This window comes from Anas acuta, chromosome 4 (assembly GCF_963932015.1).
Source record: "Anas acuta chromosome 4, bAnaAcu1.1, whole genome shotgun sequence".
Classification (NCBI taxonomy): Eukaryota; Metazoa; Chordata; class Aves; order Anseriformes; family Anatidae; genus Anas; species Anas acuta.
In genome coordinates, this window is record NC_088982.1 from 30178437 (window position 1) to 30206172 (window position 27736).

The 27736-nt window shown below is 41.2% G+C and overlaps 1 protein-coding gene and 1 long non-coding RNA gene across 2 annotated transcripts in view; one reads left to right on the forward strand and one right to left on the reverse strand.

The window, feature by feature from the left end:
• LOC137855849 (uncharacterized) lies at positions 1–27707 on the reverse strand. Its single transcript, XR_011096005.1, has 3 exons — positions 27114–27707; positions 25953–25986; positions 1–120 (listed from the first exon to the last, which is right to left on the reverse strand). It is a non-coding gene; the product is annotated as an uncharacterized lncRNA (long non-coding RNA).
• Positions 1–27736, forward strand: part of BMP2K (BMP2 inducible kinase) — a 103279-nt gene that overhangs the window by 11278 nt on the left and 64265 nt on the right. The gene's annotated exons all lie outside the window — the stretch shown is intronic.

Genomic DNA, 27736 nt, shown 5'->3' on the forward strand with positions numbered 1-27736 from the left:
CCTTTAACATGGCATGGAACAACTGCTGTCTGGACTGAAGCACATGTATTGGAGATGAAATATCGCAGTTCATCAGCACCTTTTGCTTCCATAGAGTCCGGGAGATGGTCTGTGCAGCCCCTAAAGCGAGATAGTAGTCTGGGTTACTCAATTGACTTGCTTCAGGGAAATGTTAATAGGCTATGTGCTAGGCAAATAAATGGTAACCAAGTCTGATTTTGTTGAGTTCCCAGCCTAAGGCAGAGCAAGGGAAATAATAATTTACTCAGTTTCATGACTGGTCAGAGGTGCAGCTGACTCTGTGGGCATAGCCCAACTTGCAAAGGAGTGTCTTGCCCTCCTAGTCCTCACTCCTTTGAGTGAGGATTCTCAATTGATTAAACAGAAATGCTGCAATTAAGAGGTATAGGTAGTAGAGGAAGGTGTGGGGATTTTCTTGCTGTATGAAATGAAATGTTACCAAGCAAAAAAAAAAAAGCAGAGGGGAAAAAAGTGAGGAGATTGCCTTGATGCAGCAGCTCTGTTGCTCTGTTTGGCAGAGATGTTGGCATCCTTACAGAAGCGTAAGGAGGATCAAAGAGGCAGTCTTGCAGATGACAGAAGCTCTTGCCAAATCCTAGTTCTTTATAGCCCTTGCTTTAGGGATCTCTGACAGCAGTGTTACAGCTCTCTGCTTATCAGGTGGTAGGATAAAGGAAAACTTGTCTTGCAGGCTTCACACTGTAAATGCAAGTGATTTCTTTGCTTCTGCAGTGTTGTCTGCCTTAAAGTTAACACCTTTACACACCTATTTACAGGGACAACCTAACGTTTTTCCTGAAGGATTAGGGTTCCCAGATGAGGAAACCTCAAGAGAAACAACACCACAAGGAAGAAGAAACAGCTGGCAGAACTACTCTGTGGGACTGGGAGATTGGAATGGTTGATCATTGGTAATCTATCACTAAAGCTAGCTTCAAAAGAAACTGGAAAAACCTGTGGGGACAGAAAGATAAACTGCCATGGGCTTTTGCTAGAAGAATATCTCATGATCCTCAGTATGTAAATCAAAGCATAAGCAGAAATGCCATGTTACTAAGGAATCATGGTTAGCCTGGATGTGTCTTGGTGGGCAGAACAGGTGACTGCAGGCGGTTAGACACCCATCTTCAAGGGGGTGGTAAGGCTTTGGTCAAAAAGGACCTAGAAGCGGGCTGGAGTGCTACGTCTTGGATCACTTAGAGTTCTAAGAGGTCTATTACCACTTGAAGTGAGAGGGCTTCTGCTGCAGTGCCATCTGATGTTATGGAACAGTTGAGCCAGATAGAGATGGGATGACTGTTTTGTCAGACAACGTGGCTGGGAAAGGACAGTCTCTAGCTGCATACAAAGTGCTTGCTGTACATAAGGCTTCAGAAAGCTTCTCAGAAAGCAGCTGTTGAAAATGCACACCCATTTTGTTTATATGTGCTTCCCCCTGCCTTTGCAGCAGCTGTCTCTAAGGCTGTTATCAGGCACCAAACACAGCCTGACCACAGAGCGTTGAGGAAGGGCAACTTCCAGAGCAGGAACAGAAACACTGAAAACCACCAACTGATAATAAATGCAACTCACTTAGGAAAGAGGAAGCCATCCTTGAGCAAGGTTCTGCACTCTGGCTCTTGCTACCAAAGCAGAAGTCTGTTTTCCTGCCCTTGTGAAAAGCTGTGTGGCATTTGAGCAGAGCACAGTTTGAGTGTCAGTTGGAGAGCAACAAATAGGCCTGATCTAGCTGAGCAACTTGGTGTAGACTAAGTTGCATCCTTACTTTGTGAACTAATAGCAGTGGACATGTAATATTTCAACAGTCAGGCACAATGGTTTGCTCCAGCCCGAAATGGAAGTAGTGAATTGTGAAACTGAGCAGGTTGCTAGCAAGGATTTGGGATATGTAACCTGTTAGACACCCAGGAGTTTGATGCATGTTAGCTGGTAGGTGGTGACGTGGGTGAATCCTGAGGGAAGGAGAGAGGGAGCACTGGAAAATGGGACTGACTGGATCATGTGAAGTAACCTAAAACTAATATCCTTTCCCTTGAGCCAGTGGGAGGGGGAGGTTGGACCCTCCATGGATAGGGGGGTAAGGGACTGGTAACAAGATGCTAAAAACATAATTTCACCCTTTATCCCTTCTAGAAGAAAGGAGGAACTGAAGGTGCTTGCCATCCTCTGTGTTCGCTCCAGACCACAAGATAAGTCTCAAAGGGCTCTCTCAATTTCATCCTGCTTCTTTTCTAGAGCAGGATTAACTCCACCTGTTAGTCTAACCTGTTGTAAAGCCTCCCTGTGCTGGAAACATGGCTATCTCCCCAGGCACTTCATTTGATACTTAATTATCCTTGCAGCTACAAAATTTGTCTGTGATGTTTAACCTACATTTCATTTGCTGTAATTTAGGTACACCTCAATCTGCCCTGATTAAAGGGAGCCTGGGTGCAGTGGCTGTCTCTTCCCCTTGCCCTTTTGGTAACTAAAGGGCCAGGTCCTGACTCCATTCTATTTTCTGGTCTAAACTACACTCTCCATTCAATCCTTACTCAAAGGCAATACAATTCTGAGGTTTGTGATTCGTTTGTCCACACCTTTAAAGGTGTGATGGGTTAACTGGACACAGCACTCCTGGGGATATGGAGTGGAAGGGAAAGGTTACTTCACACCTCTTGCAACTTCCTTTCTTCTTAAATACAGCCCTACTCAATGTCTCAGAACAACACAAAACAGTTGACTCATGTCCAGCCTGAGTTATACTCTAACCCCTGGAGCACTTCTTGCAAAATAGTGGAGTGACTGGTCCCCCTTATTTGAGCACAATGTAGTACCTTTTCCTTGCCAGTACCTAGCTGAGGTCCTGTGTTCTCATGTCATACTTGGTTTTAATCCTGGCTCTGTGGTACATGCAGGCCTCTTGTCCTACTGTCGGGTTTAAGAGGCGTGATCTTTATTTCTGATCCATGAAAGAAATATAATCTGGATTTCCCGTACAAGTACTAAACTCTGCTGGAGTAGGGTAAGATCCCCTTCTGGCAACTTGTTAAATACGCTTTTCCATCTGGACAGGGGATTAATAACTGTTTTTCTAGTAATTCCTGCACTTTGATTAAATTATTTTCACCTAGTCTGTTCCTTTAGCTTGTTAAGAACAGGAGACAACCAGGTCCCAGGCAGAAAGGGAATACTGCCCTGTCCTTGTCTGTACCTTCCGTATGGCATTCCTAGGATACAACTGATATCAGCTGCTGCTTTCCAGACAGCGCTGTGTTGATGGACTCTCACATGCCTGCAGACCTTGACCTGTCAGGGTTTTCCTGAGGTGCAAAAGCAGGAAAATGGTGGTTTTGTATGTTTTTGTTTTTTAGCTCTATATCCCTGCTAAAGCTGACAGAAAATGGGGAAGACTAGGAAACAGTGCTTCCTGGGCCACAGGGCACCTACCCCTGACAATTAATAGGAAATGGTGTTGCACAATATGAGCATGAGCTCTTGTTTTAAGGAGGGTCTGTTAAAATGCAGAGCATCAGGCTGGCCTGTTCTTCCTCCTCCAGAGATGTGAGTTTGTACAGATGTTGTGGCACTTCTTCCCGGACTGTGGTGTTAGTATTCTTTCTCCAAGGCACAGAACAAAAAAACATTGTGTGGCTGGCTGAACTAAATGAGAAGATGTCATTTTGCTCCCAGCAGCTGGATCAGAGACCAGTTTCTTTTCATGGTTGCTGAGTAATAGGCTTAGCATTTCACAGAATCCTGGGAGTTTCTCTTAACCAGTGTCTCAGGCTTCTCTAGAAATGACTTTGTTGTTCATATCAGTCCGTCAATGAGAGACGTTTTGGGACTGGTGAGGTGGAGCGCTGTGCCAGTCCCCTTTGTCACTGGAGTGGCTCTGGGTTTGAGAACAGGGGAAATATTCCTTCATTATGAAATCCTAGTGTCTTCTACCAACAGCGTATCACAGGGTTGTATTGCTGGGCCAGAGCTTGTCTGTGAATGGCTGTGCTCGGAAAGAACTGGGTTTTACCTTCTACCCAGAGTAGTGAGGAGCAATTTCATGCTTGTTTTTGGTGTAGCAGGAGTGATGGTCACATGTGAATCGACAAACTGGCCAGTATGAGGCTTATGGCTGGGAAGTACCTCCTCCTTGGAGCTTCCCAAGGCTTCAGGCATGGCTGTGTAGGGTTGGGTAGGGGAAATTTCTAACTATTAATCTGTGGTGAGGGGCATGCTCCTTAGCTCTGTGTTCACCTGCTGCTCTTGGTGTAAGGGCTGTGTGTTGGCCTGGGTTTCTCTTCTCCACCTTTCCTTGGTGCAGATGCAGACACCACAGTATAAAACTGGCCTGTAGTCACTAGCCAGGTCTGCTGTGTGTTTGTGCGACAGGCAGATCTAGTCTGCATGGGGCCCCCTCCAGGTCCAGTAGAGTTGGAAAGTGGTCATATACTAACTCTCTAAAGGAGAAGTGTTTTTTATTTAAAAAGAAAAAAAAACACATTTCTCTTGTGCATCCTTCAGGAACACCTTGCATGCCTTCTCAGAATCAGTGCATGGCTGCCCAGATGACCTTCCCCTTGGTATGTTTATCAAGTTTAAGGAATTTAAATTAATACCAGAACTTTGCATTTGCATGCAACACACTACCATGAACTTCTGTTCAGCTGAACACTGCATGGTATGTTGGCCCTTATGCTGGTGAAGGTGAGGTAAATGTGTGATGCAAGCAGTGCTAAATGTGAATGTGCATTCAAGAGTCATGTAACTAAGAACTGACTGAGGGAGATGATCTTGGTTCCCCCCTAACATGCAGACTTAGGCAGAAAGCTTTCCTCAGGAGCTCTGGTGCTGAGGAAGCTGCATGTATTTTCTCTCCACCTTCCTTCCTGTATCAGAACTGTATTCTTATCCAGTCAAAAGAAATGGGAATTAGTCTTAAAGCAGATAAGGTGGATGTTCCACAGCCTTTTGCACCTCACTCAGGTCGTTCCATTTGTTTTCACTCATTTCCAGTTCCAGTAAGGCTCTGGTTGTCCGTAAACCTCATCATAGCTGGAGTTCTGGTTGCAAAATGACTTTATGGTCTGAAGCACAGAACCTGGAATCAAAACAAATCCACAGAAACATATGTTCCTTGTCATCTTGTAAGGAAATGTATTGCTCTGCTTCTGTTTTGTTTCCTTTGTGATGCTTCTGGATTTTTCCACCTGTAAGGTTTATCATAGTCTTCATAGTTTTTTGCATGCAGGGAAGGTAAAGCAGGAGGGGAGGCTACTGGATGCTTTACATGTGCAAGGGTAAAGGTATTCACCTCCTGGAGAATGGTTCTTAAATTGGAAGACAAGCAGGTACATTACTTTGAGTGGTAATTGTCTCCTCTTTTTGGTGGTGGTAGATCTAAAGCAGCTTTCATTGTGATTTTTGGAGAATCTTGTGCTTTTCAGAGGAAAAACCCTCTAGTCAATGCAGAAATGAGAAGCTACTGAGAAGGTGGGGCAGTTTGGTGTTACTCACTTGCTGTAAACCACAAGTATTATGTGAGCTGTTCCTTGTTTGAAACTGTAGCTCTGGAAATCATATAATTAAGGGAGTTTTCTGGGGAATTTTAAATACAGCTTTCTGACAATGGTGAAGACAAGCTAAAAGTGAATCCTGGAAGCATAAACTGAAGAAAGCTAAGAAATTCTTCATTGGGGAACAAAGAAAAAACTTATGGCTTGGAAATTGGGATACCCTTAGCTTAAATTACTTGGATACATGGCTACTTCTAGTAGTCATTAATGTGAGAATATGGATATCTCAGATTGGAAGGAGGAGGGAAATACAGGATAATAAGTCCTCTGATACGAACCACTATTTGCCCTCGGATCAGTCCAGCAGTGTGCAGTCCAGATGAGAGTGCACCGTTCTCTTGGTGAAATGAAGGTTTGTGTATGTTAGAGTGGTCAGAGACAAATCTTTTTGCTGAGAGTCATTTCTAGTAGGTACCTGTGGGTCTATGGAATTGAGCTTTTTTTAAGCAGAGATATGAAACTAGTTCTGAAGTGGCTGATGACATCAAGGCTCTTCATGTACGGTAAACGATTTATTGGTTTTGAAAGACAAGAGGTAGCTGTTTCCATAACCATCACTTATGAAGTCCCTTATCTATAGTGAATTAAACCATCTGTTGCTTGTAACATTTCTGCCCTCCCATAGCCATCAATGCAGAAAATGCTGTCTGTCCCTCAGGATCATTTGAGCATCCTAAATTACTTGGCTGAGGCTGTGCTCTGAGCTGAGTTATTAATCTGTGACAGTGCTACCCTCTCCCCCACAGTTGCTTCCAGCTGTCCCCTGTAGAGAGGCATTTCCATGCCTTCTCCAAGCTGATGGGCAGCTGGGGCAGCTGAAAAGTGTCTGTCAAAACAGGCCTAAGACCTCCATCATGTTGGTTTTCTTGTTCAGAGCGGGAGTTCTGCACTATACTTTATTTAACAGTCTCAAAAAGCCTATTTTTAGTCAGGCACTTTCTCAAAGTATTTTTAAAAGCAGTTCTAGTCCTAAAAGACAGTTTAAAAAAAAAATAAAAATCAAGTCGGTTCCCTTTGTGTCTCCCTGAAGCGAACCCCAGCAGCTGACAAGCAGGAAGTTTTCTTTTGTTTTTCTGACTGCCAGCATTGAAATGTGGAAGCTGAAATTTGAGCTAGTTTCTTGGGCACATCCTGAAGAGAGAACCTTTCTGAAAAATAATTAGCATTTCTCACAGGTGAGGTGATGATGGAATCAAGTTCTGCATGCTGTGAATAGCCATATTGCATACCTTTCCTTGACAATGTGAGATGAAAAGTCTCGTTCCTGTTAATACATTTCCTCTTCTACTCTAAGAGCAGTGGGAGAATTTCCTTTTGATTAGTCAGTGGTTCTGGCTGCTTGCAGAAAAGAAACATGAAAGGAAAAAAAAAGATAACTACTTACTGACTCACTTTTCAGGGTGAAGCTTGCACTCAAAATTGCTTGGGGAAAGTATTGAAATGATTTCACATGTAAGCAGGTTTTAGACTCAGGTCTGTGGCCTAAATCATTTTTTCCGTGTTATTCACATCACAACATGACATGAACAGCTGAAGTTGTTTTTTACTGGGACTGAGTACTTTTGCCTCCCACATGTTGTAGTTTGAGGAGTTAGTTCAGATACTAGGTGCTGTAAATTCAAACTTTGTTCCAGAACTTTATACTGTGTCCATACTCTCTTAAGTAGTGAATTGTACTGTCCACTCAGGTGTTTACATAAAGTATAATTTCTCCATGGAAAAGTCTGTTTTATTTTTCATGTTTTCACCAATGTGGGCTTGATTACTGAGGAAGTGATGTGTATTAAATGTTTATGGAGATGCTTCTCTGACAAACGACTAGAAAAAGCCCCAAAGGAAATGCATCTGGCCCTATGTCTTTAAGCGTCTTAAAGCTAAGGCAGGAAGCAAATACTTTTCCTGTGAAAAGTTATAAAACAATCGTGAATCCTTGCAGAGGTTCAAACACTGCAACTAGATGGTTCTTTATAGGAGACTTAAAATGCATGTCATTTTTCTTTGCAGCGCTGCTGTAGCTGACTGCCATTTTATCTCCTGTGCAAATGTGACATTGTTTTGCTTGGATGCACACTTAAATTTGCACGTGTTCTGCAGCAATTAGCTGTTTATCGCTTCATTCTCCCTTCCCCCTTTCTTTCCTTTCAGTGCTTCAACTTCTCGAGTCATCTGCTTCCTGTTTGAAACTTGCAGAGCAGAATTTTGCAAAACACTACTAGAATTGGGTATCCAAACATGCCGTGGGCCTGCTACCTTCCCAACTGCTCCAGCTTTGAGTGGACAAAACTTTTAAATTAGCTGATTAGATGGAGCATTGCTATTTTTCAACTGTTTTTGCTGTGTGTTAAGTCTTGACACTGAGCCAGTCTGAATTGGCAGTGGATCTCTGGAATAAGCCATGGGGAAAGCAGCAAAACACGGTCATTTATCTTGGAAACAAAAGCACTAAAGATGGAATGCCTGACTCTCTTCTCATTTCAGCTGGTGTAAAACAGGCACAGCTCCTCTGAAATTAAGAACAGCAGCAAGAGAGAATAACTATCTTCTTGCATGGTATGCTTCAGCAAAAGTACAACTGCAATTTTGTATGATAAATACCTACTTCCCCTCCACTCGGTGGGAGGTGGGTAAGACTTCGGTATTTCAGAAACTTTTAGTTTGTTTTGTTTGTCCAAGGTGTGCACTCCCTACACTGCTGTTGTAATTCCATGGTCAATGAGAGGTTCTCACGATTTCTGATGGTGCAGCTGACAGTTGGGTTAACACCATTCATTATCTTGATAGCAGGATTTCTTGTCTTATTAAAATGTGACAGTCTAATCCTTTGTGGAATGGTGTTTAGACATTCTGCAGATGAATTGGGATTAGCATTTCATCCCTTCCATCCTAATGGAAATCAAGAGTAACTATTGATGTAGTGATATTTCACTGGCTTGGTGCTGGTGAGATTAAAATTAGTGCTTCATATGTGGCTGTGTACAGGAGAGTACTTCTGTGGAACCATCTGATCAGGACTGTCAGGAAGTGCTGTGTGGAAGAGAAAATGCTGAGATGGTGAAATGAGCTGCTGGATGACACAGATGTCATCAGATCTTAAAGGGACACTCCAAGGCTTCAAAAGAGACGTTCTGAGCAATTGATGAATTGGAAAAAACCCTGTAATCTACAAGTCACTTATAGCTAATACAGGAGTGGATCCTATACTCACTCGAGTGTCAGGCAAAACACCTACGGAACCAGGATTCAGGAGAAGCATGTCATTTTCCTGTTATAAGCAGGGAAATGACTTTGTGTGAGGAACGGACTTAAGCAGTGCCACCCTATCTCTGCTAGCAGCAGGTCAACTGAAGCCTGTCTGTGATCTGTGTATAGCATGCACTGCATGCAGATGCATTGTTTGAGCACATGATGTTGTGTGGGTTTGAGTAATAGCTTCAGATTCTGTGGTCACCTTATGTAAGAAATGGAGTTTTGCTCTGTGTGTGTGTGTATATATATATGTAATAAACTGAAGGCTGGAGGGAAGGAAAAACCTCAAAGGTAATTCAAGTCAAAATAAAGCAGAACCACACTTCTACTACAAATACACCGTATATTAAATGGAAAATCACATTCATGATCTTTCTTAAAGAAACTCATAGATTTTTTTTGTCTGTAATGTGATTTTTCTGTGAAGAAGTGAGTGGTATGGTTGACAAAACTCTAATTACAATGCTGTGTCTCATACTTTAAAAATAAAATAATCTTGTGCATTCTTTGGGAAACTAAGGCATGTTTGAAGTACACCAAAGCCTTGGGCAGGCCAACCATACTGTAACTTAAAGCACAGCTGCTCTGTCAAGTAGATGGGATCCAATATGACAGGTGAACCACAACAGGTAAAGTATGCTTTCCACTGAAATTTGATCGGATAATTGTTTAGCTCATCTCTAGCATGAATAAACTGATTTTTCCCATTGCTCTTAATTGCCTTCTTAACAAAAATGCAGTTAGGCTAGCTAAGAAATGGGCTGTGCACTAAGCATTATACCAGTAAGTAAGAGAAACCTTCTGTCTGAAAGACAAGACTGCAAGGCAGGCACTGGGAAAATCGTTTTCTAAAACAAAGACAAGAAGGTGATGGCAGCACCATGTCTCCAGCTTCTAGTTACTTTGTCCTTATTTACCCTCACTATTGGATGGGAGATGGGCTTGATTGATAAAAGGCTCTAGTGAACAGGAGGAAAAATGACTTAAGCTGAGGGGACAGAAGAAGGAAAGTGGACAAATGAGGATTATATTGTGAATCACGCTTAGTTGATTGGTAGTTTTGTATTAGGGGAAGAGAAATACATCTCCCCTCCTTGCCTTCCTCCCTCTCTCTCTCCACCCCCCCACCACACCCCCCCAAAAAAAAAAAATTTCCTTGCAGCATGTCTACTAAATCCAAAGCTGCATGCTTGCCTGGGGGAAGAAACTTCTTCCTAGTGAAGAAGGCTTTTGTATTATGTCTTGATTCAGTCACAGGCATTTAAATAAGCCCATTTGTAATGCAGTTAAGCTGTGGGTTGTTCTCATATTGAGGTTCTTGGACTAGGACTGGTTGTCACTTCTGTTCAGCAGCTCAGTGCAACTACTGGAGTAGTTGAACTAGTTTAGGTGAAGAATGGTATTATAGAATGTGAGAATTAATCTAGGACAGCAAAGCCAGAGCCAAACATATATATATATATTACATTGGGTTGGCATTTGGCAGTTCTTGTGCTATTCAACTCAAGGCTTAGCTTCCTACCTGGCCTTACGATTTTAAGCACTGACAATGGTGAGAAATCAGGTCTTGGTACACTGCATTTATAGTCTGCCTAGTGGGACTGCAATCTGACCGTATAAATGGTGGGAATTGAAGATCAAGCTCATGTGTTTTATACGCTATGTTTCAGGTTAGTCATATATATACACATGTATGAGTGGCTGCATATTTACTTAGATGACTACATTTCATGGTTTTTGGCTTTTGGGGGAAAGGGGCAGGGAATGCTCTTTCCCTGAGGAACTCTGTGGCTTTTTGCATTTTTTAGTCTCGAACGAACTTCTATTTACAATATAAAAATAATAACCAAGTCCCACGCTTCTCATTTTGACATGAGAAGGCAAAAATAATTGTACTTAGCAACGGTAGGCCAAGATGGTAATGCGCTTCTGTTGTCTGGGTTCATTTTTAGTTCAGGCTGGAGAAATTTCTTAGCACTGTGTTGGATGGGTTGAAAAGCTATATTAGACTTATCTGTTCCCACAGCAGCATCAGTAAAGGCTGAGATGAATTTTGGCTCTGTCTAGTCAGTGGTGTAACACTAAGTTGGCATGTGCCAGGACAACCTTCCGTTGAAAACAAGGTCAGTGAGTGCTTCTGACATTTGCAGATAGATAATGATCTGTGGCAGATGACAGAGTATCAACAAAAACATGAGAATCAAGTCTTTAATATGAAGGTGTTTACGAAGGTTTAACCAGCTGTTTGTTTACTTAGTAGCCTCTGCTCAGGAAAAAGCAAAAATTACACTTTGCAATATGACTAGAACATAATTTCCCTGCAATAAGCTCAAAAGAGGGGTAACAGACAGGAGAAAAGGGAGTATGTTTTCTTTAAGAAATATTTGGCATGCAAAACAAAAACCTCTGTTTGAAAATCTGGCAGCTCACCTTAAGACATCTTAAAACATGCAAGTAAGCACATCAGCAACTTCCTGTTGGTTGCTGGCAGTGCTGTTTAAGTGAATCCTAACAGTATGGAGGGGTAGTGCAAAGCCCATCTGGAAAGCATGCAACAGCCTCTTGAGAAAGCACTTTGCCTTGGAACACATCACATCCTATTACTCTCAAAAGCAGAGGACTATGAGAGCAAAGTCTCTTCTGAAATTCCGCTCCCGTGGCAGGAGATGGGAGGTAATCTCCTCTCACTAAAAATACGACACCTGTCTTTATTTGCTGACTTAATGATGGCCAAACACATAGATAGCAAAAAGATGTGTCTTTTGAGTAAAGTGGCATGAATGCAGGCTTCATGCAGCTTGTATGCAGAAGCAGGACAAGCAGCTGGGTCTCCTCACTGTAAGTCCCATGCACAGATGAATATTCTATGCACTTCCCTACCTTTCCTGCGTACTGCTAAGTGGGGTGAATATGTTGCCTGCAGCCTGTGTTCATCACAGAAGACATCTAGTGATATTGATCATTAAAAGAATAGTCTGAAAAAAGCTTGCATGTAAGAAATTTTTGTCCAATGCAGCCCTGTCAAACATGGGATCAAGGGAAGAACTGAAAGAAACTTTGCCTGGAGGGACAGAATTGCTGTGACATCCCAAAGATCCTTTTACGGAAAGTTATTCAATTGTAGATGTGCAGAGCAGCAATCCCTATAATGTATGACAGCCACTGTATTATAAACACAGCCCCACCAAAAGCCTCTAACATTTTTTCCATAACTTCATTATCTGAATGAAATCTTGATTTTGGGTGTGACTGTTAACAAACCTAGCTTGGTCCACTTCAAGACTAAAATCTGAGTTGCTTTTGGGGAAGCGAGAAGCAGTGAAGGTAACAGAAGCACTGAGCCTAAGTCAAGCTTCCTTTTCTAGGAGGCAAGAAGTGCTTCTGCAGTTCAAGACAGTGCTCAAGATAATTTGAACCTTCAGTGGCCTGAGGAGTTCTTATTAGCAAATAAAAACAGGCAGCGTGCTTGACAGGTCATCATTACCAGGTATCTCCTTAGGATTCTTCTTCCCACACTGTTACCTGATAGTATGGCAAATCACTGTCCAAATCCTGTGGCTTAAGCTTTGAAGGCACAATTCAATTCGCAATTGCCACTGTGATCTGTAGCATGAATCCCTTGGGAGAGAGGAGTTTGGATACCAAATTAAAAATGAAAGGGAACTGCAGATTAGGGCTAGAAAGGCAAAAGGGAGAGTTAAAAATAAAGGTATGAAAGCAGAAGACCAAGTAGAAAAAAAATGAAAGAACAGCTGAGTAACAAGAAAAATGAACTGAAGAGAAGAATAAAGTAGAAAAGGGTTGGAGGCACTGACACCATGATATCAAGAAGGTAGACCTGAGAATGGTAGAGGGGGAAGAATATAACTGATGATCCTGTTGGTGAAGAATTACTTGAACTTTTCTTCAGAGATAGGATGGAACAGGATGGTGGTTTACTTAAAATGGGAGGCTCACTTTAATCTTGCCTGTATGTACTTAAGACTTCCATTCTCCCTGCTGCCTGCTAGAAGTGTCTTAATTACTTAATCTGATTGAACTGATTATTACCCATCAAGAGATTTTCCCACCACCCCTTCCCCAGTGTTCAGGCATTTTCTCCTTCTAGGCAAAACCATCCTGTCTCTGCTTGTAATTGTGTCTGTGTTGGGGACAAGGACCTTTTTATGCTAAGGTTCAGCAAGCTATTTTGGCCAAGCACACTGAATGAATGCCTTATTGCTTTCCCTCTAATGCAGTTTCCTTTTATAGGACACTCAATTTTTAAAAAGCTGAAATTAAATAGCTCATGAAATCTTGGACAGAAACATTACAGAAGAGTGCTTATCATAGAGTAAAAATTCCACACTGCTATCCCATACAGAATACCTCTTGGTGACTCTGAAGTCGATGAGGCTGAAGAGATGGACATTAAAACATAACACTTAAAATAAAACATAAGTTTAGATGAGAAGGTGGCATGGAAGGAATTCAGTTCTGGAAAGGATGTTAAGAGCACAGAGGGAAAGGTTTGGTTCATCTGTTAGAGAATAAACAACTATAGAATGCATTTCTTTTACAGCCTTTGACACCAGGTTATTTTGTGAACCCTATTTAGAGATATTTGTACAGTGTGAGTAAACCTAGCTCTTACTAATACTGTAGTAGCTTCTCTGGTACTCCATTGAGTACCTTTTAGAGGGGTTGGAAGGGACCTAAAGAGATCATCAGGTCCAACCCTGCTGCTGAAGCAGGTTCCTTAGAGCAGACTGCCCAGGTAGGCATTCAGATGGGCCTTGAATATCTGCAGAGAAGGAGACTCCACAACCTCCTTGGACAGCCTGTTCCAGTGCTCCCTCACCATGAAGTTCTTTTGCATGTCGGTGCAGAACTTCCTGTGCTCCATTTTGTGACCATTGCCCCCACTCCTGTCCCCACAAACCACTGAAAGGAAGTTGGCCAAATCCCTGTCTCCCACACTTAAGGTATTTCTAAACATTAATAAGATCACCTCTCAGTCTTCTTTTCTCAAGGCCGAGCAGATCCGTGATGCTAAGTCCACATCTTCCTCATGGTAAATGTCCAAAGAAACAAGGGCAGCATAGTGGGGTAACAATTCAGTGGAAGCTACAGATCAAATTCACAGGGACTTGGTCTTCTGTCTTTTCCTGATTGGCATTATGGGCGATTTCAGGTGAGCTGTTCTTTGGCTCCATCCCTTTACATGCTCTGCTGATGTCAACAGCAATTTGCTGTTGGAGGGGCTTTGTGGAGCAACTGGACCAGCGCATGGGGTGGACACAGGCTCACAGGTGGTTTTTCGGGACATGCTGATTCTAGTCTGTAACTTTTTTTTTTTAAAGCAAGTTAGATGAAAATCAACACATTTCAAGCATTTATCTGTGGGTGTGTTTTGAAACACAATCACTCCCTCTCCACCCAACCTGAGTCGAGGGAATCATGTTTAGGCTTGTGTCAGCACTCAGAGTCTCAGCGCAACTACAGTAATGCGTTCCCAGCTGGAGTTCACTGACAAGTCAGGCAGAGATGTGCCTTAGGAGTTGGAACTGCCAGCAGAATTGGTATGTTAATACCAAATGTGGGTATAACCAAGCAGACACTCTGCTGTCAATGGCCCCATGTGGATTTCATCAGCTTAGTGAGAAAAGCCTGTTCAAAAAAAAAAAAAAAAACATGCCTGCCAGTGGGGTTTTGAAATCTGCAATAGCAATGTGTGTTGGCACAGGGAAGGAAGAGACCTGCAGCGGGGCAGGTATGCAGCTTTCATTACTGGCATACCTGTTCTCCCCAGCAGTCGGTTATGTGGATTTGGTACATGTGTGTGAGAAAACAACGTCATCCCTAAAGTAGGATCCATCTTAGGCTCAAGGCGCAGGCTGCTTTCACTGGGAGGTGCTGGTCCCTCTGTCTGCCTTCATTGCTTCCCACACGCTTGAATGCACAGAGAGTGCTCATCTCTACTTCCCCCTGAGCACAGGTTTTCTCAATGCCAAACAGCAGCCCTATCTTCCTCTGAGACACTGTGTAATGAGTACCCTTTCCCTGCTTTGTCTACTTGCTTTATTTCACATTCTTAGTGCAAGTAACTCAAACTGAATCCTTATAATTGAGAATAAGTTGTGGAGAAACTACCTCTGATAACCCCGTGATCTTCTTGACTTTCAAACATGTAACTACTGTTTTCATGGATTCAGTTACAGAATGACTCAATGTGCTATGTGCTTGCCCATTATGAGAAATCTTGCTCCTTCAAGGAGTTCACCAAACAAGGGCAAAGGCTGCAAGATGGAAGTTAAAGGAGAGGGGAAAAATAAATGGGATGTTGGACAAGTTACAGCAAGCTAGTCCTGGTTTCTAAGAGATTGAAAAATGGACAGGACAGGGTTCTTGCATGCACATCTAGAGTGTTTCCTACTCAAGTGATGTATCACAGTGCCTGTATGGAATTAACTGCTGTAAATTGAGTGTCAGTGTACTTAAAAACAAATGTCATGGTAGCTTGAAGGGCAAATCAACATCAATCCTTAATGAATTCTAAAGGGGAAACAAATTAAAAAAATAAAATCTTTGTCCACTTTATCGAGTTCCACCTAATTGCTAGACACTAACAAAGGTTAAATTTTCTTAGAATATAGATGTTTGCTGAGGAATGAAGAAAAGACAGCTGGAAGAAGGATAAAAGCAAGTGAGCTGTTTTGTTTACTGTAGTATTAGGCTATTCTTTGTACTTCTATTTTATTGTTTGTGCACTTTTTCTGTAGTTGCCTAGCATTGGCTAGTGTATGAGGTTACAAAACAAACAGCTGGAATTATATTTGTGAACATGGCTGAGCTCTCCAGTCCAGCAGGCAGTGGGGGAAGACAGGAACTTTGAGATGTGCTGCCTGGTTTAATCATTGTAAGCTTGGCTGGGCAAAGGCAGCTTTGCTTGTTACTAGGATAGCAATCAGAAACAAAAAACAGTATAACAGAAACTAGCCTGTGCGTTGATACTAGCTAAGACACCAGAGCCATCAGTCTTCATTTTTCCAAGTACAAACGGTTCACAGGAGGTCAAGGAATAATTTGTCTTAAAAATCAGGCTGCATGTTTGTCTGCCTTATGCAGACTTGAAACTTTCAACTTTCCATCAATGAAAAGCAGCCACTTGCTCAAGTAAATGAAACAAAGTCATGGAGTTATTAGATAAGGATGGGTCAAGCTCACCCTCTTTGAAAAATAAATCCTTCAATACTGATTTTTACTCCATAAATCATCAAGTCAAGAGCATATTTCCCCCAGGTTTCTGCAGCAATAATATAATTATATATGCCAGCTGGGGGGGGGGGGGGTAAAGCTTAAACGATAATGTTAAGCTGAGTCTGCCACCTTAACTCTGTTTTTTTGTCCATTACTGTGCCTTGAAAAATATATTGTTTTTCATCTAAAATATATTGGGCAATTCTAGATACGCTGTGTATTCCGTACTTCAAAGAATATCAAGCCATTCTTTATGCACTTCATCCATGACAGGCAAACTTGCATCCTGCTTTAACGATGCCTCACATTTTTCCAGAGACAAAGCATGGTCAGGGAAGAATTGCAGAGCACAGCTGAGCAGAAGATGGATGCTGCTATCAGATCAGGGTATTATGTTGTTTGCTTTCCAGGGTGGCACTTAATGGAGCCTGTTTCTTTTTTTTTTTTTTTTCATCTTAGGCTTTAGCTCTAAGATGCCAATTTAAAGACCATTTGCTTCTTAACTCTGCCTAGGGGTGGGTGGGTATAGTATGTGCTCTGGCCCCTGGAGTGTGGAGGGCTCCCAAGGTTCCCTCAGTTTCTCAATTACGTTGCTCTTCATTCTCTGGGTGCCTTTCAGAACACCCACATGTAGCACTTGTGAGTAGAAATATTTCAATTTTTGTAGATATGTACAATCAGCTGAGCTATTGGAGCATAAGCTGCAGCCTGGAAAGGGTATAAGCTGCCTCTGTAGGGTATGCTTGCCCTCCTCTCTGTACCTAAATGATACCAGTGTGTACAAACACTAGTTTGGTACCGTATTTGCATAGTACGATGAAACTTGTCAAACACTTCTTCCAGTGCTTTTTTTTTTTTGGTAGGAGAGAAAATACTATAAGGCTTGTCAGATGGGCCACTGGCATTTTTTTTTTTTTGAACAGCAAAACCATGTTGGTGGGTTCATTTATCTGTGACTTAGGCAACTTGGCTCACAGCGCAGATGAGCAATGGTTTTATTTGATAACGGTTTGTAGCTTTGAACCTCAGATGTTTTTACAAAGAAAAAGGGTATGAGCTGCAACTGTCCTCAATGGCTTCTTGTCACACAGGTTTCTAATTGTATGCTGGTGTTGACTTCTAACTGCCTCAAACGTGCATATTTTTAGCATGGATATGGAAATGTTTAGGTTGATGACTTGCTGTTCTGCGTTCTCCCCTTTGTTGAAAAGCTGACTTCATATCACTGGACAAGTTGCCTGTAAGCACCTCAGTAGTATTCTATTACACAGGAGTTAAATAGCACTAAAAGGAAAAAACAAACAAACAAACAGAAAAATCTCTGCATTGGTGTCTAACATGCAGAAAACATCCCACTTCTTTCACTTGGCCTTCATGAATGAGCTCTGCAGGCATAAAGATTGCCTCACATTTTTGTAAAACTCTCTAAGAAACGTAGCACAAAGCTGTGACTTTTGTCACATAGGTGTGAAAACTATAATGCGCTTCTGTTGTAGGCATGTATGTGCTTTCAGTATCAAGCCTCTGTTAAAGCAATCTAGGCTGTGTTCTTTGTAACGCACGTCCCAAACCACTTTCCTATATGAAAGCACTTGGTACACAAATGGATGCTGAAATGATCTCATCAGCAGTTGAGGCTGACTGAAGTCCAACTAGAGACTTAAGGACCTTATCTAAGGAGTAATTTATTTTCCTACATTTCCTGTTAGAAAACAGGAACTTTTGCATTGCAATGTAAGAAATGCTCCATAGGACAATGTTCTCAACTGCCTTTTTTGCTTTGGCAACACCTCCCTTAAAATCTTTAACCTTTCCCAGATTCTTTTAAGAGGCCGGTGGATATTCTCAAACTTTGTATCTAGACTGTGATAGGCAGCATTAGCTGGTGATTCAACCATGAGCTTCCCACAGCCCAAATTGTAAATGAGTCTGGATTTGGTCACCCACAAGGCTGCTGCTGTCTTTTGTAATGTTACTTCACCAGAGATATGCAAGTACTGATGCAGCTGTCAGTAAGCATCCCGTCTTTTTTTCTCTTGGTTACAGTGCGAATTAAAGGACTTGTAGAAAATTCTGCTTTTGTAGGGTGCAGCTTGTGTTTTATGTTTATGTATATTTGTGCTTTCTGTATGTATTATTGTTAATAACTGCTAAGTGAGGTGTCTGGCTCCACAACGTGAGGGGGGCTTGAAAAATTCGGAAACTGAGTTGACTGAATTAAGCACAACTGCCTCTTTCATTTCTCAGACTGTATGTAATGCAACAAAGCTTGAAAAACAAGAATCAATTCCCTCAGTAGAAGATATCCCCCCTGCAGGTTTTGGTTTTAAATAGGTCATTTCTGAAAAATGTTTACATCTCATTATTTCTAGCACACAGTGTGTTCAGAAGATAGATGAGCTTAGGTGAGTATTATAATATAGTTGTGTGAGAGAAAATGGAACTGGCAGTGACTCCTGTGGACTTGGAAAGTGAACCATATCAGAAGCCAACAGGGAGGAAGTGAACAATATATATGGAGGGAACAATGACTTTTTCAGTTATCTAAAATGAAGCACAAATGCTGATAGTGCTCAATAATGATTAATATATCAAGCTGCTTGAGGTAATTGGGACTTCTCTCGTAGTCAGAACAGATGTCTCCTTTGAATATATCTAAGCTTTTCATCTCCATACCCTTAGTGGCAGAGTTCTACAGGTTAGTCTAGTATTATATATACATAATATTCATGAAGTTAAGTATATCTGTTGTATATAAGTTGTTCCACATTCAGTTTAAACTGTCTGGTTTTTGCTTTGACTACCCTCTTAGTTTTGGAATATAAATACAGAGCATTTGACTTAATATTCTCAAGTTATTCATTGTTTTACAGACCGAGACCAGGGTCATAGTCCTGTCAACATTGCAGAGTCTAATCTTTCTCAAATTTATTTGCATGGAGATTTCTGTGGTTTCTTACAGAGATGTTAACGTTAGTAAAGGCAGCTGCCAGTGATGTTACTGCTTTAGGTGTGGCACTTTACTTTCTGCATACTTGAGTTCAATATAGGGCGGGATACCTACAAATATGAATGTCATGTTGTTCTCTGGGTATACCTGCTGCTCACAGGGAACTAGGGAAATGTTCTCTTCAATCACAGGTGAAGTGTTTGAGCAATTTTAAATACTTTCCCTCAGTTGCTTTTAATTAAAACAACTTAGAAACTGCTAGAGCACTGTACATGCTGCAGTGAATTTAATTAGGCTCATGTCTAAACCAGTGCTGCTACATGGGAGTGACTGAGTCCCCAAAAATCTGTCACTACAGGCAGTGGCAAACGTTTGAAAAAGGTAGCCTGTATTAAGTGACAAGTGTCTAACAACTGTGGGATGTTATAGTCAAACCTGGTCTTGGCAAAGTGCACAGCTGGGCTGTACCCAGAAGCAAGCTACTGACCAAGCATGAGTCAAGAGTTGTCTTGTTTCCGTGGGATAAATCGCTGTGCCACACCTGGATCCCTTCTCGCTCAACCAGCCCTCAGTGCTGATGGTTCAAAGACAGTGCGTGCATTCAGGAGCACTGTCAACACTGAATCCTGTTTCCACTGCATTCCCACTTGTATTGATGAGAAGAATTCTCCAGTGGAAGTCACTTCTGCTACTGGAATTACCAGCTTCAGTGCAGAGGGCAGAACATTCCCTTTGTCCTAGCTGGATTATGTAATTACAGATGATGGTGATGAATGTTATAGGCTAGCTGGTCTCTTTGATCCCCCATTTTCATGAATGGGGAGAAGTTAATAGTCTATCGCTGTGGACAAGATTCTCTAGAGAGAACCCGATGCAGGAGGTTTGGAATAGTGAAAACAGACTCTTCCAATGCAAAGTAGCTTTAGATAACTTTGCCTGTAAGATTTAAGGGACAAAAATAAATGCAGACTGGAAGTGTTTGACCTGTGCTTGGTCTTCTTGAGGGTCTGGAGGTGAGTAGGAATCATTCATGAGTGACGAAATCACTTGCTGCTGGAGAGCCAAACACCAGTAGCTGAAACCTAGAGTGCTCATGGCTTCTTGTTTCTTTCTACTCCTGTCAGCAGTAACTGTTTATGTGGGCAGTGCCTGGTCTTTGTTCATGGCTCGTTAGATTGCTTTTACTCATCTCCTCTCAAGGACGCTGCAAGTCTTAATTCACTGCGCTTTGTAAAGATTAAAAGCAGTACTATTATTCAGTGACACTCCAATTAAACAGTAATGACTAGGTGTAGTTATTTCCTAAAGACTAATAAAAGGCTGGAAGTAAGTGAAGGGCCAAGATCCTGCAGAGATTATTTTTTTGCTATTTTGAGCAGGGTAAGAAATGAAGGAAAAATGCAGAAGGGATTTTTTTAATGGATTACACCATTTTATTGGCATTGGAAAACCAATGCATGCCCTGAAAAGAATGTATATCCTGAAAGCAAGTCAGATTGTTTCAATCATTTTTCAAGTTGCTAGCCAGCTTAAAAAGTGAACTTGAAACACATTTTTATGCTTTTGCTCAGTTGAGCTCACAGACTCTCCCTCCAAACACATTCTGTCACTAATTGTCATTTATGGGCCTATGTTTTTTTTGTCGTACAACTTATTTTCCCTTCTGCTGCTAAAGCTCTCGTTTTCATGTTTCTTGGAAAGCCAACCTATACAACTTTACTTGAAATCAAACAAAAACTTGAGTAGCTTTCTCAACTAATACAGAGAAGTCAAAATCTGCAGGCCCTTCCAAACAGGAATAGAGGAACACAAGAATAAATGAAAGCAGCTGGTGCACTGCAGCCTGGAACCACTGGTTCTTAAGTTGCCATGTTTTTGTCAGGCACCGCAACAGATTGGATAAAGCTAATGTTTCCTTGTCCTGAATGCAAGAATATGTAGAACTACAGAGTTGAGAAGAATCTATTTAGGTCTCTACCACCATGAATTAAGGAGCAAGTTGAGTTTAACCTGTTCTGAACTGACAGCTATTTACCTGTAAGAAATAAAAATTAAAGCTTTAAGTCCAACAACTTCTTTTAATAGGTGTACTATGTTGGGATTTGTCTCCTATTGTTTCCCCTATCCTTTTAAAAAGGAAGCCTTTGCCACTGTGTATTTTTCATTATTTTTACTAAAGTTGCCCACAGAAGCTATGGCTGCCACATCCCTGGGTGTATTTAAGGCCAGGCTGGATGGGCTTTGGGCAGCCTGGTCAGGTGGGTTGGAACTGGGTGAGCTTTAAGGGCTCTTACAACTCAAACCATTCTAGGATTCTAAGACAACTTTTTGAACACTTTGTCTTCCTAGTAGTAAACATAAAGACAAGTTAATCAACTTCAGCATTTTCACCTTGGAAAATTAACTGTCCCTTACTTTTGCATAAGGATATGACTTGTTTAACCTTTACTCAGAGGTCATCTTTTATGAACTTATCTTACCTACTGCATTTCTCTGAACTCTAAAGTGTCCTGCAGCATAGTACCCAAAATGGGATGTGGTACCTCAGATGAGGCCTTAGCAGATTGATCACCTTGGTGTCCTACAGATGTAATTTCTTTTAATATATGCTGAACTGAACACTACCTTTGTTTATCTGTTGCTAACATCTTTTCCAGCTGAGCTGCTGTAGCCCTCAGACCCTTTTTGCTTCTTTGTCACTTTGTCAGATCGTCTAATTTGTGTACTTAATGTATTTGAAAATATTGAATTTTCTGTGTGTTTTCAGACCATTTCTCAAGAGCTCTCTGATTCTGATTTCTCCCCTCCAGATGACTTGCAGCTCCTTGCAAGTATTGAGCAATCCAGACAGTCTGGAAGTGTACACGCTTCTGCTATGCAGACAATTAAAAGTAATCTCAAATAAAATCCATTCCAGGGGAGGCTGCTGCAGTGCCTCAGTTCAGTCAAACAGGCAATGGTAGTCTTAACATGAGTTCTTTCACATTTATATAATCCTTTAAAATTCCTATATCAGATCAGTTAAAGATCACTTCCTCACTAAGCTGCTCATTATTCTACTGCATGAGAATATTTCACTTACTCTCTAACACCATGCCTTTTAGAAGTCATAGGGTCTCTTGTACTTTTTTATTCCTTGAATTCATATCCTGAGTTCTTCCTTCCTGGGTTCTGAGTTCCAAGGATTTTGTTTCCCTCCCTTGAAGTTGACACAACTAAGTAAAGAAGCATTTTTAGCATAATGACCAGCGCTATTTCTGCAGTTCTCTACTTCATGAAAAATACATGGGGCATAAAAGTGCATTGAATGCTTCGCAGAACAAACAGAAAAGCAAAACTTCTATCTGCAAGTAGGGTAAAAAGGGAGTTGGAACTATTTTTCACACCTCAAGGGCTGTAGCTTTTCCCAAGACTTCTTACTGCTGCAAGGTTGCATAAAGCACACTGGATGCATATAAGAGAAACTTGGTCTTTATCTTAAAAGGCTGCAAAAGTAAGATGTTAAAGGAAGGACGGATATTATCTGTTTTTTCTTGGAAATGAGAATGAAATAAAATAACCTATGGATGGGTTGGGGACAAGATTATGTACAAAAGGTTAACTATGGACCTAAGAATGCAGAAAGTGAGCAGAATTTTCTCTTATCCAACAAAGCAGGAGTCAGCCTCCAGGATCCTGAGCATCAGGAAACATGTAGAAGGCCATTCTTTTCCAGAAAGGAAACAGATTATTATTAATGTGAGACAATTAACCAGGTCAAGATGCAAGCAATGCTGAGCCCATTATAACCTCATCACATCCCTTCCTCTAGCATTTCTATTTGAGTCTTTGTTTTCCCTGCTTTCTCTTGCTGTTTGGAAACAACCAAGAGTTGTCGCATCAGCAAGCGATGTGTATTTTATTTGGTCCAAATATATTACAAGTGACCAAATCTCACACTGCATTCAGTAACTCTTGACCTTGCTGACAGTGAGTTTTGCATCAGATGTGACCAAAGCTGAACTTGGCAATTTTACCTTGTAGAAGATTTGTACTTGCTCTCTCCCCAGTTTGTTTCCATTTAAACATGAGCAATCAGTAGCTTGCTTCTTTTCTACAACTCCTTTTTGTTCAGTTCCTGATTAGAACAGATGATAGACTGAAACAGGAAAATATGCCTCTAGTCACCAGCTCAACGTAACGCTTGTAGAGCTACTCCTGTCTTGAAAAAATGAGACTTGAGACAAGGCGCTTGCTCTCAAGCTTGCATGTTTTCCCACTGCAGCAAGCGATTTGATTCTCTCATTTTTTTCCAAGTCAACATGTCATACCAAAGTTTTTATGTTGTATCTATAATTAAACAAATGCTAAGCTTCTCCCTACTGCTTCTGCCTCACTACTGCTTCTGCCTCAGATGTGTAGGTGGGACATGACTTGGTCCTAGAAAAAAAATGCAAACCCAAAGCCAAACCAGTTGTGCTTTTAGCTCATTTTAACCTTTCTGTCCTGTTTTAGTAACTGTCTCTAAAACAGATTGCATCAGGGTCAGCAGTTTGAAACTGAGAAATGGTGTTTATTAAGATGGGAAGATTGTATAGCTACTTCTGTGTAAAATGTTTTTCAGGGCTCCCACGAGACTAGAAGGATAACAGATATGCAACAAGGAGGAGATGGGTGTGTGTGCGTAAGAATCAAGTGCTTGTTAGGAGAACCTCTCTGGTGGTGCTTTGTTGAGACTAAAATAGTACAAAACAGAATAATATGCCTGAATAAGAGGAAAAAAAATAATACTGCAGTAATGACTGAACAGTTGGGCACCTGTATTGCAAAGATGTGGACCCAGGTGTTTCAAATGAAAGTGGAGAATAAATCAGTGATTTTTTTGTAGTTTTCATATAAAAAGAATAAATTTCTAGAATTATTTTCTTCAATTTCTACTATTCACCTCAGGTAATTAACACTTAAAGAGCTTGTCCAGAAACAGCAAGAGGTTTCCAAAAAAACATTTACACAAAGAAATATTTCCATTTGTCTTCTTCCTTAACTACGTTAAGGGACGTTTGACATTTTTACAGGAAGCTTTTGAATTCTCGAGAGCTTGAGTTAAAACAAATTTATGTATTGCACAGAGGAAACAGTTGAGAGTAGGGAGAGGTGTACGGAGACAGATGTAAGAAATACGAATGAAGGTAAAAAGCATTTGACCAATTCAGGAGTTGAAAGAGGATTAAATCATTACTTCTTAAACTGTAAGCTTGATATTAGCATGTGTACAATATCTGATGTTTCACTCTCAAGCAGTTCTCAGCTGGTGCTTTAACCCTAAATCTTCAAAGCATTTTGCAACAGAGTAAATAATTGCTATCCTAATTTTATTGATGGGATTTTTTTTATATATATTGAGGTGAAGCAGTGTACTTAAGGCTGTCTAACAGCCAAGAGTCAGGAGCAGGACCCAGACTTCAAGCAGTCTGAAAGACAGCTATGGATATATTACCTGAGAGAAGCTATGACTCACCTCGACTCTGAAAATACAGTTTGTTTTATTTAAAAAAAAAAGGCAGAAAACTTAAGGTTTGCTTTTGTGCAAATAACTGAGAGAAGTTGGAAGATGAATATTTTGAGTTGAATAAAGGTAATACAAGAATAGTTGACATTCTGTTAATGTGCTATTACACCATTACTGGGGAAAAAAAAAAAAATAGAAAGCATCTGTATTTTAGACCCCAGGCAAAAAAAAAAAAAAAGGCAAGACCTACGGATATTGACAACATTGAGAAAGACATACACATCGTTCGACTGGGACTTGTTTTCTTCCCTGTTTATATGTAGTGAAAATTTACTATCAATTCCACACTCATAAAAAGCAGAAACTTACTTTCATTCTTTGTTTTTGATAATGAAAGCCTAATATTTGAGCCTGAGTATTTCCTACGATTTCATGATTCATACAGGTTTAATAAAGAACCATTATATAGCAAAAAAAAAAAAAAAAAAAATTTTAAAACAATGATAACTGATATCCTAGCTGTGATCCAGGCTCTGCACTAAGATCCCCCCCTTCCTATCAACCTCTTTAGTTGATCTCTCCTCACTTGAGGATTCCTATTTGATTTTCTGTTTGTTGCCCCCTGATTTTTCTTCAGACCACTTACTGTTCTGCTTTCTATCCAGAAATTAACTCTGCTAGTATATACTTTGAATGTTTTAAATCGTTTTTTCTTTTTTTGCATTAGTGCAAAGGGTTTGTCATACCATCAGTGTGTCAAGCTGTTGCACTACACAAGTTTGTTCTAAGGCACTCCTTCCAGATGTGGAAGAGTGAACTGTACCTGAAACAAGGGAAGGTTTCAAACAGCAAGGGCAAAGTTTACTTTGGGTTTCGTACTTTGAGTGAAAGATTTCTTGAAAGGTTTTCTCTTCCTTTCTTGATATTTATATAGCTTCTGGAAATAACAAAAGGCAATTCTGCTCAGGTGAGAAATTAAAGTCAGAGAACCTGTTCACATGTTCAAAATCACCACTTGTTTACCAACTTGGAGGGTTGGGCCTGTTTTTAAAAGTGACAAGTCAATATAATCTTTATTATTCACTTTCACTGACTTAACCTTAATAAAAGGTAATCCTTAGCATGAAACCTCTTCACAGCAAGCTGGTGCTTTATAAAAAAGACCATTTGGGTGCCAAGTTTCCCTTTACGCAAGCTGTGGAACATCAGAAGCTATCTGTGCTATGGCTCTTTGAGATTACTCACAAGAGACCAGTCAGTTCTGTGGCCATCCATGCATTAATCACCACAACTCCGTGTGCAACAGCGATAGGCTTATTTGCCAGCTATGCCTAAGTAGTTGACCTCTACATCCTCTACTATGTGAAGACAGAGCTTAGTAACACTAATCCCTGCATAATGACTGTGCTCAGTTGTCCAGTCTATAAATAACTCGAGTAATAATTTAATCTCTTACCTTAAAAAGAGTAAATCTTGGTGCTGGGGACCTCCTAAACAAACAAACAAACAAAAAAGTAACTAGTTAACCCAAAAGCCAATCCTACCCTGTCAGAGCACCTGTTTGAAAATGTATTACTTTTACTTGAGGACAAGCGAAGTTGTATTCTTCACTGGCATTAACCTTAAGTGCTTTAAACCCAGCTTTGATTTTTTTTTTCAAAGACGTTTTTTTTCCCAAGACAATTAAAAGCGTATTTCTAAGGAGCACAGGCATGTATCACTGTAAGAATGTCCTCATTAACAAAATGCTGATGATCATGCCATTCTCCTCACAGTACTCAGTTTCTTTCATCTACAGTCAAAATACCTTTTACATCTAAGGAAAATTGTGAATTAGAGTCTGTACATGCTGCTGAAAACTTGATCTCCAATAATTGAAAGAATGGGAATGACTGAAGGAAGGGGACTACTAATGCAAATAGCTGTCTCTGTACTTTCATGGTATGTCAAGTTGTCTCTTCAATAGAGAAATATTCTCATTTTGTTACCAGCCTGGTGTACAGCAATATGATTAGGCCAAAACTAATTTGATTACTGAAATACTTTCCCAAAGATTTTAAGCTTCTGGCTTCTCAAAGAGGTTTTATAGAACTGATGGCTACAATTGAAGTTCATCCAAAAACCTTGACATTCACTGAGAAAGGCTGCGTTTTTGAATTCCCATTATAGATGCCAAAAATGTGGCTTCATTCATTCGTATGAGAGATGGATGTGAGGTCCCGTATCAGGTTTGTTTTTATTGCATGATTTCAGCCTCTACGTGAAAAAAAGATGCAGGAATACCTCATTAGCATTTGCCCAGGGGGACTACCAAAGGAAAACAGGCTTGTAACAAAGTTACCCTTTTAATTACTCTTATTTGACTGTTAATTTGCTCTCATTTGATCTTGTTTGGTTCCCATTTTGGATGAGTAGAATCACTGTTTCAGTACGAGAAGGGGATGTTTGGCATTTCAGAGAACTTGAAATTTGGTTTCTGTCTCAATTTGTATTGGAAATTTGTGGTGAGTTATTTGGAAACGTAGGGTTTCCCATGTAGAGGTCTTAGGGGAACTGTGGCAAATACTGCCTTAAACTGCTGTACGTTACATGTAGTAGCATAGTGGTGAAAACATACCTTATAACCAACGATGCTCTGAGGTGGCTCTGTGGTCTTTGCAACCGAGTTGCCACACTTAGGAGACAGACTGTGGAAAATGGAGCTGCTTCTGCTACCGAAAGTAGTAGGGTTTGTTTGTTTGTTTTAAGAATACAGCTTTTTGGAGAGCTTCACTGGTGAAAGACTGCTTGAGCTGGTTAACTTCCTACCTTTCCCTCATCAGTGTCTGCAGGGAAGGTGGCAAAGGACCTATATTTCACAGCAGGAAACTGAGAGCTCACCTTTGCCTGTCTAGATCCCCCCTTTTCACTGTTTCCTGTCAGTCACTGCGCCTCGCTGTTGGTGGAGGCCTAATACGGGGATTTTTCCCTCATTACACCCATTTTTTCCCACTTATTTCCTTCAGGGGCAGCAGCACACAGCCCGGGGAGAGTAGGGAGCCAAGCGGTGCCCTCAGCAGGGCGCTCGGAGCCGCTTTTATTTTCCCCCGTGGTTCCTCGGGGGCGGGGGGGGGGAACAGCGCAATCACCTCAGGCTCCGCAGCGACCGTTAACGGCCGGCGCGAGGCGGCGAGCGCGCGACGCCCCCCACCCCGCCCCCTCCCCGCCGCACGTGCCCGCGGCGGGCGGGCCGCGCACCTC